The sequence below is a fragment of the Folsomia candida genome, unplaced genomic scaffold (assembly GCF_002217175.1).
Source record: "Folsomia candida strain VU population unplaced genomic scaffold, ASM221717v1 Fcan01_Sc032, whole genome shotgun sequence".
Lineage (NCBI taxonomy): Eukaryota > Metazoa > Arthropoda > Collembola > Entomobryomorpha > Isotomidae > Folsomia > Folsomia candida.
The window spans coordinates 481,963-498,382 of record NW_019091224.1 but is presented as its reverse complement, the minus strand read 5'-3'; positions in this window follow the sequence as shown (position 1 = coordinate 498,382).

Genomic DNA, 16,420 nt, shown 5'->3' with positions numbered 1-16,420 from the left:
AATCTGAGATTTTCAAAAAACTCAGATTCTCAAAATCTCTCACAAATATTTTAAAATTGATACATTTCAGATTCGAATAAAAATTAACCATGACGGAAAGTATTTATTATAAATTGGTGTCATCCCTGGATAGTGTAATATCAAATAAACGTAGAAGAATGTACGTATTCATCACCTGCACGAAATCCGGTGTTAAAATTAAACTTATTAAGGAAACAACATTATTTCCGTTACCTCCGATAATTATCAATGAAATGTTGGGCAAGCATTTCATTCATAAATTGAAAGACAGGATGCAATTTCAACTTTATGGCCTTTAACAACAATGACAAATCTGAATAAAAAATATCTGAACATTCAAATGTCCTTTTGATATTGTGGTTTGAGTCAGTCAGACGAATTATTCCGAGATTATAACACCAGCACTATGAAGCTGTTCACTATAAAATTGGTAGTCCTAACTTTACTAACAGTAACCGTCCCTACCACAGGATCGGAAACGTCGGAATTTTTGAAGCTAATCAGACATCAAAGAGATGCCGTATGCACAAGATACGTGGGTCAATTTTTATTAATGCATCTAACTTGTATGTCTCTCGTTCTAGGAAAATTGCGCACAAGAGGGGACTCCTTGCAACGAAATTTTGATGACTGGCCCAATTGAAAAATGCTGCAAGGGATCATGTGAAGGTGGAGTTTGTGTAAGCATAGATTTTGTAAGAGATCAGGTTTCGCCTTCGCAAGATATTTAAATTTTCGTTCTTGTGAAATATGAAGGTCGACACTTGCAAAAATGTGGACGAAAACTGTGATAAGGATGACCAATGTTGCTCCAATTCTTGTGCGGGGAATAAATGCGTAATTTAAAACGTTTGATTTCAAAGTCAAGATTGATAATCTTAACCGCGTAGTCCTACTAAATAATGTTATTGTGCAGATCTGTACTCCGGGTGGGCTGGGATGCTGGGACGATGGCAGCTGCTGTTCAAAAATCTGTTCCGAGGAAACCTATGTATCTACATAATTTAAGTTAATGCATTCTTAAACATGTCTAGTTGGTTATTTTTTCTCTTGTATTAATTCCCAGAGCTGTTTTGGTGTTGGTCAAGAGTGCAAATCCACGGTTGATTGTTGTTCTCGTACATGCACGGATGGAAAATGCGTACAATTTTGTTACGATTTTCAAAAATTACGGTTTTTCATACGGTTCTGCATCTTTGCATATTTAGAGCTGTCGAGCTATTGATGATAATTGTGGGGCTAATGCAGAGTGCTGCTCGCAATATTGTAGTGGTGGAAAATGCGTGAGGAGAGAATTTAATTTAACCGTGTCTGGGACAGTGAATTTCTAGAAAATGGTTTTTATCCCTCATTTTTGGAGAGAATGGAAAATGGATCCGTCATCATTTTCCATTCTCTCCAAAAATGAGCCCTAAACAACATTTTTAAGAAGTACTTTTTGTGCCTGCGTCCCAGGCAGCCTAACCTTCGTTTTTGTGTCATTCTTTAAAATATTCTCCTTCTCCCGTTTAGCTTTGCACATCAAAACTAAGCAAATGTGAATCGGATGGGGATTGCTGTGGTGGGTTATGTAAAGCTTTAAACGACGGCTACATTAAGAAATGTGTATGTTATTTCAAATTGATAAGGGTTCTAGACAGATTGACACAATATTCTTTGCCCCTATAGGATTGCGGTGGTACAGGAGATGCTTGCACTAGTGAGGATAACAAGTGCTGTTCTGGATCGTGCAATATAACAAAGGAATCTGGAAAATGTGTAAGAGGAATTTAAAGAAAACCGTATTTCCCTGACTGATTTTTTTTTTCAATTATTTCCAAGGATTGCACACCTATGCGAGGAAAATGTGGGAGGAATGAAGAGTGTTGTTCGCAAACGTGTCGATATGAGAAATGCGTGAGTGAAAATTGTAAATCCTTGCTGATCGATCCTTGTTGAGCGATAATAATGTCATAGGTGTGGCCTGAATGTATCGGTGGTGGGGACGCATGTACAGCTGACAATAAATATAAACAATGCTGCACTGGAACATGTACTGATGGAAAATGTGTAAATAATTGTAAATATCCTTGAAATCTTTCTTTAAACAAGTTGATCATATTGAGTTTGATTTTGATTTAGCCATGTTCGAAACCTGAGGATTATTGTACATCGGGATCTCACTGTTGTTCAGGATCATGTTCCCAAAACAAGGAATGTGTAAGGAAAATGGGTTTATTTATTCTGCGTTAGAAGAATCTTATGCTAACAATGCGATGGTGTCAAGTGTAACGCCCCGATTTGGTTCAAGTTTTGAAATTATGTGGTTCAAGTCAATACAACCAAAGTTTCTTTAGGATGTTTGTGCGATGACCAGAATTTGCCAAAATATTTTATGGTAAAGTTTAAAAACGATTTTTAGCAGGTGGAGGAGTCAAACTCAACTTTCCGCGCTAAACATCGCCCGTTTTATAACTTTGCCCCAAAAACATTTTGGCAAATTCTGACCATCACGCAAACTTCCTCAAGAAACTTTGGTTGTATTGACTTGAACCACATAATTTCATAATTTGAACTAAATCGGGGGGTTACACTTGACACCATCGCATTGTGAGTAGAGTTATGTACATTTTTGAGTAGAAATGCGCACGTGTCGGGAAAGATTGTGTGGATCCTGAGGACTGTTGCACAAATGATTGCAACCCAGATACCAAGAAATGTGTAAGGAGTTTTTAGCAATAAAGTTTGCATTTATGATTTGTGCAATCTAGAGTGTCCATTAATATGTACGTGTGCAGGGCTGTCTATCGGATGGGAGTGGTTGTAAATTCGGCTACGATTGCTGCTCTAAAATCTGTGATTATGGGAGCTGCAGCAATAAAAGGTCCACCGTGGAGTATCGGGGTGGTGGAAGCGTTGGGAGATAAATAAAGGAACGGTCAATCGACTAGCATATTTTATCACTTGAGAATCACATTTAAACAAGGTGGTGGCCTTTTTCTAGTGAAATAAATTGTACGCAACTTTTGGTGTTAGCAACAATAAAATCATGAATCAAATACTGAATGGTATTATAACTCTATTAATATAAACATATTAAACTTTTCTTGAATCTGTTGCAATGATTACTTTTTGGGAGAGAATAATATGAACTTTGTACTGAGAACTGCCAATAAAGCATTTTGACGGAATTTTATTGAAATTAGATAAATGCATGGCATTTTATGCATTGCATAAATGCATAAAAGTCGGATGATTATATTGGATATGAGCAGATCACTTTCTTTTAATTATAGGGATGTCATTATCAGCTTACCCTGCGTAGCATGAGAGCTATTGAATTTCTCTTGTCCATCTGTCTGTCTGTCTGTCTGTTCACGAGTTATTTTTACATCAATTGATGGTAATTAAAAATCCCTTGACCAGTATTGAATATCTTAGTCGCACCATTGCAATGGTATAGAACAACCCGTGACGATATTGGTGCACATCAAATCAGAACATCGATTGACAAAAGACTAGAATTTTGGAATTACTAGGACCTTTGGGGTCAAACAATCGGTTACGCAAAATGGTGCGAATATATTGGAATTGATGCAAAATGCACCAATGGTGCAGAATGGCAAATTATTAGCACCTTTTGTATCGAACAACCGGTAACACAAACTTCTTTGCAGTCTCCCCACTAATTCTACACTATTAGTACAAAATTTCATAAAGATTATTAATCTATTTTCTTGCAGTTTTCTGCACCATTGGTGCAAATTATAACCAAATCATTATTAAGTGATGAAAACCCCTTCATGGAAATGTCTTGTGTCTGTCTGTCCACTATAACTTTCGTGCGACGACCCGTGTGGGTGGTGTCAAATGTCGAAAAATGACTTTTGTCATGTAATGTGTCTATTAAATGGTATGGTCGTGTACGTTCGAAGTACGCGGGTGGGGTGTCAAACAGGGCAATATTAGACGTGGGGGTACGTGAGACAATTACGGGAAGGTGCGTGCTGAAAGACGTTGTGGGCGCGCCAAATGTTTTCGCAATTCCATGTTTTCAACCCTTTGCTATATTTCGTTTGGAAATGTTTGTTACAGGGTGAGCTAATCCTAACGTTACTACGGTTTATTTCATGATCAATTCTCAATTTAATTCAATAAGCATAATGGTTTCCAGGAAATCTGGAATGGCTTGTACTATTTCATTCTTCTCAGCCCAAGGAAACAATTTCAAAGGAATATTACAAATTAAAAAACCACGCCCAAAGTGGGTGTGGTGGTTACATTATTAGCTCACCCTGCGTAGCAGAGGAGCTATTGAATTCCTCTTGTCCGTCTGTCTGTCTGTCTGTCTGTCTGTCTGTTAACGACTTTTTTGCATCAATTCATGCTAATTAGAGCCAGTTATTGGCATTCCTGACCGACTTATTAGCACCACTGATATCGAAAAATCGGAGACTCAAAATGGTGCGAAACAATTGAGAAAATAGATACTAAACGCACCAATAGTGTAGAAGAACCGTCAGAAACACCTATGATTTTGACGTCAAATTTTTTAAGGTTTTATGTCAAAATCATGGTTTCTCTTCCCTCGTGTATTTTGCACCATTGGTGCAAAATTATATCCCAATTACATATATCTTTGTTCCGCATATTCTGTACCATTAATGTAAAATTTTGCCAAAATTGCGTATTCATTTTTTCCGCATATTCTGTACCATTGGTATAAAATTATACCAAAATGGTTATTACAGGGTGAGCTACTTTTACCGTTACAACGGTTTATTTGTCCGATTATCGTAGATGTATGGCAATATAGCATGTAGAAATCTTGTCAGCTGGTCAGTTTGAAGTGCAAAAGCTTTCTTGTTGGCATTTTTGCGGCTAAATAAATTAAGTTTGAAGCAATTTAAAAGGAATTGAAAAAAAAAAGTTTTTATACATATTTCGGAGATTTGATTAAACATTTTAAAGCATATTTCCGAGTGTTTATGAACATATTTAGCCGGACTCTAGTAATAATTCATTGGGAGGCCCAAATCGAACGCGTTTTCAATGTTTCATTAGCATTGATAAGGGTGATTCAAACTATCAACGTAACTGACATACATTTGCACTTTTACTTTTCATTTGCATACATGTAATTCACACGGAAAAGTGACAACAGGGACCTCCAAGTTTGTCGGTAGACTCTTCTGTCGTAGACGCTTCTGTCGTAGACGCTTCTGTTGGGGAGCCTATTTTAACGGGATATGTTCCGAACAAAGTTTTACCTTGTATCATTGTCTATGTATTCCACCAGATGTTCCTTACCTTAGATGATGGGCTGCTTGGAAGACAATACGAGGTGATTCCGGTGTTCTGAAAAGGAATTTATTGTAAAAACGAAAAACAAATTTGAGAAGGGTGCTAATCAAGCTCCAAATTTATGCTTTGGCCAGATTTGCATTAAAATATATTTTAATATGGACGGACTCTCGCTAATGGTATACATTGACTGTAACTCTATTTTTTAATTTAAAAATAAGTACCCGAAATGGATTCACATCCCGGCAAAAAAAATCGGAAAAATAATTTTTAGTCAAATTGTCCCACCCCCTCGCCCCCAGACGCCCCCAAAGGACCCCATCGCTGGGTCAGCTTTTTCTCGGCCCCCAAAGCAGATAACCTCACCAAACTTGGACTGGGCCTCACATTTGAGGTCGTTCTTACTGACATGAAGTAATTAACCCCCTAGGTCAAAATCTATAATGCCCTTGACCTGAAAATTTCGGCCCTTTTTTTCGTTTTCTCTATATATTGTTCGTGTTTATGAAATGTTATCTATCCCACATCAAAACCCTACAGAAACCCTATATTCTGCGTCCAATGCCGGTGGTCCGGACCTCCTAGCTCAAAAACGAAGGGTGCTTTGTAGGAAGACCGACTTTGGTCGAAATTGCGACAAAGTGCCCCTAATGCTAACTTTCTTAATCACCGCTGGTTCGATTTGCTTCAAATTTTGGTATGTTATTGACTCTTAGTAAGCGAACGTAGTTAAATTACCGTAATGTCGAAATCGACCTGCGTGACCTTGTTTAAGAGGTCAGCGGGAGGAATTTGAAGATCAAGTCTCACATAACCCCACATATGGGGGATCGTTGGAAAGGTATTGGCGAGGGGATTCAGAATATATATACTTTGTGGCATCTTTGTGGCATCTAAGAAATCTCAATTCTACAGATTTTAACACAGCCGTAGATTGGAAGCTAATAGGACAAATATACAGACAAACTCAAAAATATTCTTCTGCCTCTGGACCACCAGGGGGTGGTCCAATACCCCACAAAGTATATATATTCTGAATTCTATACATTTCATAAACACGAGCAATATATAGAAAAAATGAAAAAAAGGGCCAAAATTTTCAGGTCAAGGGCATTATAGATTTTGACCTAGGGGGTTAATTACTTCATGTCAGTAGGAACGACCTCATATGAGAGGCCCATGCCAAGTTTGGTCAAGTTATCTCTTTTGGGGGCTGAGAAAAAGCTGACCCAGCGCAGGGGTCCTTTGGGGGCGTCTGGGGGCGAGGGGATGGGACAATTTGACTAAAATTTATTTTTCCGATTTTTTTTGCCGGGATGTGAGTCCATTTCGGGTACTTATTATTAAATTAAAAAATAGAGTTACAGTCACTGTATACCATTAGCGAGAGTCCGTCTATGTTAAAATACCAAACAAGACCCAATAGAATGATGTTTCCTTCGATTTGTATACTATTAAATACATAAATTCACTTTTAAGATCGAATATTCTACTAGGCATGTGCATGCGTATGAGCCAGGTGCACAACTATTCGGGAAATTTGAGAAACTAAACTTAATACTATATTTTGTAATACACAAATTTACAAACTGTAAGCTCGATTGCTCAGCATTGTGAAAAAGAAACGAAAACCATAGTTGTGATATGCACATAGATAATGAGAATCCTTCCATTACAATATAAATAAATGTGTAAGTATTAAGTTCCACAACATCTCATTATTTTAAATAAATGATTAATATATACGTGGAGAGTGCAAATAATCGCACGACTTAAATGGTTTTTGGATACTTTTAAAGGTTTGGCTTTAGTTGCTAAATATCTTCCTATGTTCTGAAGGATTACAGTAGCATAGCACCACAAAATACGTAAGTACAGAATATGTACGCAGAATATGGTCATTTCATCTAGTATACACAGTTAAAGAAATAGTAATATATATTTTTTTTAATTTTACGCAATATCATTAACACCCACCTTTGTAAAATGTTTCCAAAGTATTTCATTAGTTCCACAAAACTGCTACTGTTTCTTATCCTGTTTAGAAATTCCAACTCGTATTCCTCACAAATGGAAGAAGTTAAAACTGAACATAGCGTAACCTGGTTCACATTTATAAACACATTAAATTCCTGCACAATTCAAGTTTTCTATGACTTCTTAGACTACGAAAGTTGGCCTATAATTTCAGAAGAGCTGCAAAATTTATATTCTCACTTTAATTTTGTAATCGAGAATTTACATGATCCTAGAAACAGATATATTCATGCAGTTTATAACAGATTAGACGACTTTATAGGTGCTAAAATAGTTCCCAATTTCCCATTTCTTGAAAATAACTTCACCCACATTTATTCAAACTGTCATCTCGCCCTGGTCTTTTCACCTCCGGTTAATCTCTTTCTTCAGATGGGGGGAATCGCAGCCTTTAATGAAGACCCGGATTACTTAATTATCTTTGACTTTAGCCGAACCCTTTCCTACCGTCATTACAACATTTATTTCAATATTTACGACAAATTTAGACTTACTTCTGTCATATTGTATAGCAACATGAGCTCGAACACTCTGTCAATCTTGTGTCACACCTGCACAACACACAAGAGAATAACGGACTATGAAGATAAAACTATTCTATCCACAAAGTTTTACCGCGTTCCACCTTCGAGCTTAAAAAACTTCGTCAAGAATTATAAACAGTTGACTAAAGATCTCAATCGAAACATTATAGAATTTGTAGTAAATCTTCATCCCGTTACTTTATGGGGTATCCCATGCAGTCTGAAACACTGTGGACTGGAAACTTCTGCATTTACTTGTGTCATGTCAGAACTGCGGGTTTGATTCAATTTTACAGTAAAACCTAAGGGTTATGGACACGTAAGCTTTGTATACACAAATCAGATACTTACTCAAGAACAGATTGACGAGTTGATTATAACGCCGGGTTTACTGAAGCGTCATAATTTGATAAAAATGGACTACCTTAGCGTAAGTTATAAACTCTACGCTCTGCCTATTCCAATTAATGCGGCGTCGTTTACAAATATTTTTAACGCGCTGACATGTTCTATTTTAATTTTACTCGGACTGCTCTCAAGTTTTGTCATATATCTAAACAAGGAATTCGTGTTTGCCCCTGTAATTTGGACAATTAGCGTTTTCCTCCAACAAGGAACGCAGTTTGAAATTACACCTGAGAAAAACCCAAAGGCGACCAAGCTCCGCGTGTTTCTAACATATTGTGTAATTTCCATTTGGTTGTTTAACGCCTTCACTGTAGCAGGGATGTTTAGTGGGGAGTTCTTTTCGTTATTTACGACTAACATGGTGCCAGATTTGCCCAGAAGTTTGGAAGAACTACTGGCCGCACAAGAGGTTCAGATTCTTTCGACATCAACAATATATCTCACTGACAATTTCACGGCAAGCTGTCTGATTAAGGAGGTTACGATTCCACGTATGCTGAACACCTCGGGGTATTCGCAATCTTTTCTAAATATCTTGCTGGGTATTAAGAAAAGAGTTAAATGGATAAGGGACTCAGCATTCAATTTGGCACACAATATCTCACTAAATTTGCCAGTGACAATTTATAAAAGCGGGGAAATTGAACGACCCAAGGTTTTCGCAATGATTGGTTACTCTCCACTTCTACACGATTTTGAAACTTCGATGGGAATTTTCAAGAAATATTTTATAAAACCGTTGGGCGATGGAATTCTAGAAATTATTAATATACCGTGGCTTACCTATCGAAATCATTTTGGGGGAATTTTAAAAGACAATCTGGGCTATTTGGTGCAATCTGGAGTTTATGATTATTGGAACGTAAATTATAGAATGTGGTATTATCTTAATGATTTAAAAGTCTACCACGACTTTCAGGCAAGCATTGGAAACCCACAAGGCTATTATACCAATTATTTTTTAAAAGTTGTGCTTGCAAATACAGAAAGTAATGTGGCAAATCTTGCAAAAGAAGGAGAGGCATTTGGAATGGGTAAAATTAAAATGCTGTTTTTAATTTATTTTGGATGTGTGGTAATTGCGACGAGTGCGTATTTGGTGGAAGGTTATAAAATAATAAAATACAAAAAATGTATTCACTACAGAAGTCGACGACGACCATATCATCGGCGGCGGCGTCACTATTTCCGATCCCAAGCGGCGGCGCGCCGGGGCGTGAAGCCAAAGAGCTAATCGGCGACGTTGCTGCATAAGCACAGCTAACATAAAAAAACTAAAAAACTAAAGAAACTAAAAAAAATTCATAAAAATCCTAAGAAAAATATTAATTTCAACTAAATAGCACAAATTCGAAAAACGGGTATTATTTAGTGGGAAATGCTTATTTTTTATTTGAATTTTATTAAATTTTGAAAAATTAGTTCTCTGATTGCCAAATTTCGCTGCTACCCTATATTTATATAAGTCAAAATAAAAACATATCGGGTGAGTAAAGTTATGGCGCGGAAAAAATTGGTTTAAGTGCGCGCCGCAGATTTTTTTCGGCGGCGGCGACGCCGATTTTACTCTCGGCGTCGGTGTGGAGGCGGCGTCTAACTCTGATTCACTAATTTTATGTAGCATGTACATATGCACACGTATATACATGTGCACAGGTATCTATTGTGTAATTTTAAAAAAATCTTAAAGTATCTTTAAGGTAAGAACGTTCATGTACGTTTATACTAATGTAAACCATTTATAAGGGTGTGCACTTATCTATGTATGTAATTACTAAAAGAAGCATCACAATCAAGGATTCTAAAACGTTACGCATTATAAGATTTCGATTCCAAAATATATTCAAATAAAATACAGGATTTTAAAATACAATACAATACATTTCAAGAAGTTTAATAACATGAACATGTATAAATTTATTTCTACTAAAGAAGAATTTGATGACCAACTTGTATTCGGGATGTGCAGGTCATACTGCAGACGAATAGGTGGAGTAAGATCTTGACCATGAAAATGACATGAAGCATTCAATCATAAAATTCGGTAAGACAGATAAATACAACAGACGGACATATATATAATATACACTGTGGTTAACGTGCTTTTCAACTTCTCCCTTTTTGAAACATTGGAATTTTATGGTATTGTGAATCCCAAAGAGGTCGTCGTAGAAAGCTGCATTTCGAAGGAGATCTCGTATTTCTTTTGTGGTCAACCTTTGGAATAATTGTTGACCGAGGAGGAAATCAGAGTATTGCAATGGTAAACCGATTTTAATATTTTCCAATTGGTATAGATGTTTTTCTAAGATTACGTTCTATACTTCCCACACAGTTTGTTTTTTCCTGTCCAAATTTGCATCCGTAAGTCTACTGATCAGCAAAGTTGTTGTGATTCGCAAATTGTCAGCTTCCCCATATTCGTTGAAGGTATTCGCCAATATTGTGAAGGTATTTGTTTCGGGTTTCTTTCCACAATTGAAGATTCGTATATAGGAAAAGAAAAACTGAGGTTTTTAGATTCAGAGCATCACGTGAGGTTAAGATGATGGAATATGTTTCACTCCATGACACATTAATGTAGAAAATGTTACAAGGATCACTAAATATAATTTTCAATTTTGTAGAATATTCTTGATCTACAAAATATGGTTGTTACAGTGTCGGACAGATGTCTACGTCCACATAGTCGCGTCAATTTCATTTTCAAATTGTCACTGAACTACTGAACCAATTTTCATCATTGATATATCAAATTCTCACAAATTTAACGTAATTTCATAAAACATATGAGTTATTTCTGAAAATTCTGGGAAAACTGAGAATCATAGTGCAGAGCGAGAGAGGATGAAATTTGAGCGGACAAAAGTCTACGTCCACTTCACTTTAATTGTTAACAACAAAAATCTCTCCAATTTATAAAATCAGGTAACTTAATAAATCTATCAATAACATATGCCGCATTAATTTTTAAATAATTTTCTTCCAGAAAAATATGATGGCGTCGACACGCAAGGAAATTCCTATCGCTATTCGAGATCTTGTCATTCAGGACTGGAAGGGTGGACAAAAAGGGGGGCTGTCGCAGAGACAAATAGGGACCAAGTATAAATTAGCAAGGACAACCATCCAGACAATCATTAAGAACTTTAGAGCTAATGGTTCAGTCCAAAACAAGGTCAGAAGTGGTCGAAAACCGATTTTGGCTCACCGAGAAGTACGCCACGTGCTCAACAAAGTCAACGTTACACCCTCACTTAGTGCTCCAAAGCTATCTACCGAGATCAAGGAGATGTTCGGCAAACAGGTTAGTCCTATGACCATCCAAAGAACACTGAATAAGGGAAATTTGAAATCCCACAGAGCAGTCCGGAAGCCTCTTATTGTACCGAGGAATGCAACCAAACGAGTGAAGTTTGCCAGAGACCACATTTCCAAGCCACAAACATTCTGGGACATATTTTATGGACTGACGAGTCAAAGTTCAATGTCTTTGGGTCAGATGGGCGTCGTAGAGTGTGGAGATATCCAAAAGAAGCTTTGAATCCAAAAAATCTCAACCCCACAGTTAAGCACGGCGGCGGGTCGGTAATGGTGTGGGGATGCATGGCTTCAAGTGGGGCAGGAAAAATGGAATTTGTTGACGGAATTATGGACCAATACAAGTACCAGGGAATACTTGACCGTAATATCCAGGAATCTGTTCGAAAACTTGGACTTGGACGACGATTTGCCTTCCAACAAGACAACGATCCGAAACACTCTGCCACGTCCACCATGGAATACTTCAAGAAAAAAAAATTCCGAAGCTAGAATGGCCTCCCCAATCTCCAGACTTGAATCCCATTGAGCATCTGTGGGACCACATTGAAAGAGAAATAAGAAAAAAATCTTTTTCAGGAATTCCGGGCCTAAAATCCAGAATTCGTGAAGTTTGGGAAACCATTTCTGAAGATGTGACCAAGAATTTGGTAAACTCTATGACTCGACGCCTTGAAGCCGTCCTTAAAGCGAACGGAGGCCCAACCAAATATTAAAAATTAATTGTTATAACATTCCTTATAAATTACAGTTTTTTTTGTATGTTTTCTCTGACTGGACGTTGATTTTTGTCCATCCAATTGTTTTCATTTTGAATTAAAATACATCTCTGGCCTAAAATAAATTTTTTAGCGGAAAACTAATAATGTGCTATGAAATTACGTTAAATTTGTGAGAATTTGATATATCAATGATGAAAATTGGTTCAGTAGTTCAGTGACAATTTGAAAATGAAATTGACGCGACTATGTGGACGTAGACATCTGTCCGACACTGTACCTTTTACGATGTACTTTCTCCATAAAGTCCAAGTCATATTTTTTCTTTGGCCTTTGAAAAATTTACGTTCCAAGATACTGTTGGATACTTTTCAAGAAACAGAGTTATTACTGGGTTAACTTCCTGAAAGCAAGCGAGATCACACAGAGATATATTTATTAGTGTGAGCGTAATAAGCAAATTTTATTCATTTTGGGGTGCAATCCTTGTTTTAAATATCTAGGAATATATGTCTATTAAGAATTGTTAAAAGTGTTCCAAGGATGATGCATGGTAAAGAAGTCCACGATTTGGTATTACTTTACAATATATACATAATGGCTTGGCTTCTCTATAAATAATAAAGTTTAATTAGCATGAATTACTCATATATTCACATGTAGTCTTACAACATTCCATGTACGTATATGCTTGTCCGTTGCTTTTGCTATTGGATGGCTGCATACAAATATACCTCCGTATAAAGCAAATTGAGTGTACGTAATGGTATACGTGGACACTGAACATATGTATGTAATGGAAAAAATACAGATCAGTCAGTTATAGAACTTTGCATGCTTGACATTTGTTCACTTATGTAGTTATTTGGGTAAAAAATTTTAAAGTGCAAAATCTACTTTCTGTCCATCAAAATATTTCTACCGTTGCAAAACTCGAAGTAAGTAAATACATAAGTAGATCATACACTGCAAATAAAATCGTGATAAAATTATCACCGTTTTTATCACCGTCGCGCAGTAATAATCATTATAACCTACATGGTGATAAGATTGTCACTATAATTACTACCTCAGCGGGTAACAAGCATAGCCTCTGGACAGGTTGTAATTTGTTTGCACAGTGGAAACAAATCGTCACCAAATTTGTTATCGAGGTGGAGGTATTTTGTCTCCTTATGCGGACATTTTCACTTGGCCCGTCCCAGTCTGAGTGACGGTTGAGTTAGTCAACCCTAAGTTCACGTCGTGGTAGGGGAGCGTCCATAAATCACGTGATCGATCGAAGCGGGGGAGGGGTCTGAAATTTGTCACCTCTTATCACCTGGGGGGAGGGGTGATTCTCAAAAGGCACGTGACAGACGTATTTTTTTAATGCCAATAAATTGTAAGGTGGGTCTTAGGGGATGATTTTTGTCCCTTACTGACCCTCCACGACTTGTGACTCACAAGTCGTGGAGTCGATTTATGGAACTATACGTATGCGGATTTGCAAGACCTACTTGTAATACGTTTCCTCGCTGAAAGTGCGTGCTAGTTTATTGTTTTTTGAAAACATGAGGATAATTGTTCTGGGAACGTTAAAAATCACAACAACAGAAGGACTAAATGTAATATTAATCCCCTATCTCTCAACTACAAAAACTGCTGCCACCGGCTGCCCCAATTATATACAGACTGAGAGATTTGAATTCATGAAAATGCAAATTATCATACGCAGAATTTTTGGAGTCCTGCAATCATTGCCACGTAGGAAATTTCCCAGTGCTCCAAACGACACAATTATTTCCGACTATCTTACTCATTGTGTGCGGAAGATAAAGTGGTAAAATACATCCCTCTATAAAATTTATTACAACGGGAGGAGTCCCATGAAGCCGAGGCCCTTTTGTGGAGGCATGACAATTTGTTTAAAATTTTTGAATTGTTAAAAAACGTAAGTTATAAAAACTAAAAATTTAAAAGATAGCCCCCTTAAAATTAATTATTAATCCTATTTAAATTTTTTATATTAAACTAAATAAACATAAACAATAAAGATAAACTTTTTAAATTTAACTAGACATAAAATAGGTCGAATAAAATTTCACTTCCGCAAAAAATTTTCAATACTGTTTCGACAGTATTTATAAAATAAATGTTAACCCCTATTTTTCGAGAAAATTTATATAACAAAAATTAAATCTGCACTAATACAAAAGGTAACAATAATACTTAAATTTTTTGTATTTAATTTATTTCATGCCTACTTTTACAGAATTTAATTTGATAGTTTTTAATAGTTTTTCATTAAACACCTGTGTATTAAACAAAACTAATACCTTCCGGTTTCTCTCCTCCATCAACTGGAAAATCAGCTTTGATTCGGGAATTTTTCATCAAAATTTTTTCCTCACTTTTTCAAACTTTCGATTTGAGTTTCTCCAAAACTACTAATAATTTCCAAGGGATGTTAGGCTTACAATGTGATGGTGATAAGTGCAACTCTCCAATTTGGATGAAATTTTAAAATTGAGTGGTCAAAGTCAATACAACCAACGTTTCTTCCGGCAGTGTGTGCGATGGTTGGGATTTATCAAAATATTTGAGGTCAAAGTTGAAAAACGGGCGATTTTTACCAAGCGAAGGAAGAAAATTCCACTTCCATTCTTTTCAAAGGGCACTTCATACCATCGCATTGTTAGTTTGAAGCCACAAACATTCGGTATTCGAAAATATCACACCTTAGAAATTTGGCCAAGTTGTGTCGCATTTGACGGACTCTGAATTTTTGGGGTATATTTAACAACGTTAAACATGCATGGCGAACTATGGTACCATTTGGGTAGTTTATATTTTTTCGGCATTATTCTTCGCACACAGGTACATAATGTCTAAAACGCTTTGAAAAATATATCTAACTAGGGAGACTTTCGAGGTGATAGTCCTGTTCAGGGTACCCACTATGTTTTTTAGAATCTACTAGGACCCTAGATGAAGGATCTATTCGTATTTCCCTGAAAATCGCATATTTGGCGCCGTTGCGTGGCGCCAAATTCGCCAAATTTGTATGTTTTTATTTTTAAAACCGCCATAACTTTTGAAATTCTGGGCGCATTTAAAAAAATTCCAAAAATCATGAAAATAAGTTCAACTTTCGTATGCCATTAATTTTTTTCAAAATTTTGCGATTTTTTTAGGCACAGGGATTTGTCGAAATTTGTTTTTAAATTTCTCAAAAATTAAAATATGCCATTTTTTAATCATTTCTTAAAATTTTGATCTTTGTGATCATTTCAAGCCCAAAATTTTGAAAATCCCACGGAAACTGCAAAAGTTATGGAGGTTTGAAATTGGTCCAAATCGCTAATTTTGAAGTTTGGCGCCACGCCACGTCGCCAAATATGAGTTTTACACGGAAATACGAATGGATCCTTCATCTTGGGTCCTAGTAGATTCTAAAAAACATAGTGGGTATCCTGAACGCTCCACCCATGTCAATAGTGTCCCCTGTTAGTTGATTATACCGTGTTTTTCTAAAGAGCGCCAATCCATTGAAGAATTTCTCTCAAGCACATTTTTGTGAAATTCAATTACAAAATTTCCCAAATCCTTGCTATCAAATCCAGTTTTTATAAACTTATCCATAAACGCAAATAATGATCATATAACAAAATTCAGCTACTTCAGCACACCATTTTAAATGAAATATAGCAGTTTATAGAGAACTTATATTATTCACTCGAAATCCTTGGTGGCGCGCTTAGTGCCAAACTTTAGTGCCCGCTGTTTATTAGTTAATGGATTAAATTTGCATACTGGCGACCTCCAGCTCAACTAGCAGTCGGGGGTTATTCCTTGTCAGTTCGGTGGGTCAATGCGCGCATAGTGTTCATTGTCCTATCAGAAAAATCTAGTTTGTGATTTTTGTATGATTTATACATATATTTGATTTGTACATATTTAGACCCCTGTTCCACGTAAGCATATTGTTATTTGTTATAATCTTTTGAATGTAAATTTTACTCTTGAAGCTTTTAAGTTTAACATTTTTTGTTTTAGTATAAGGTGTTTTTGCCAATTTATGGTAATAATAACTCATCAAAAAATTATCTATGACTTTTTGAATTT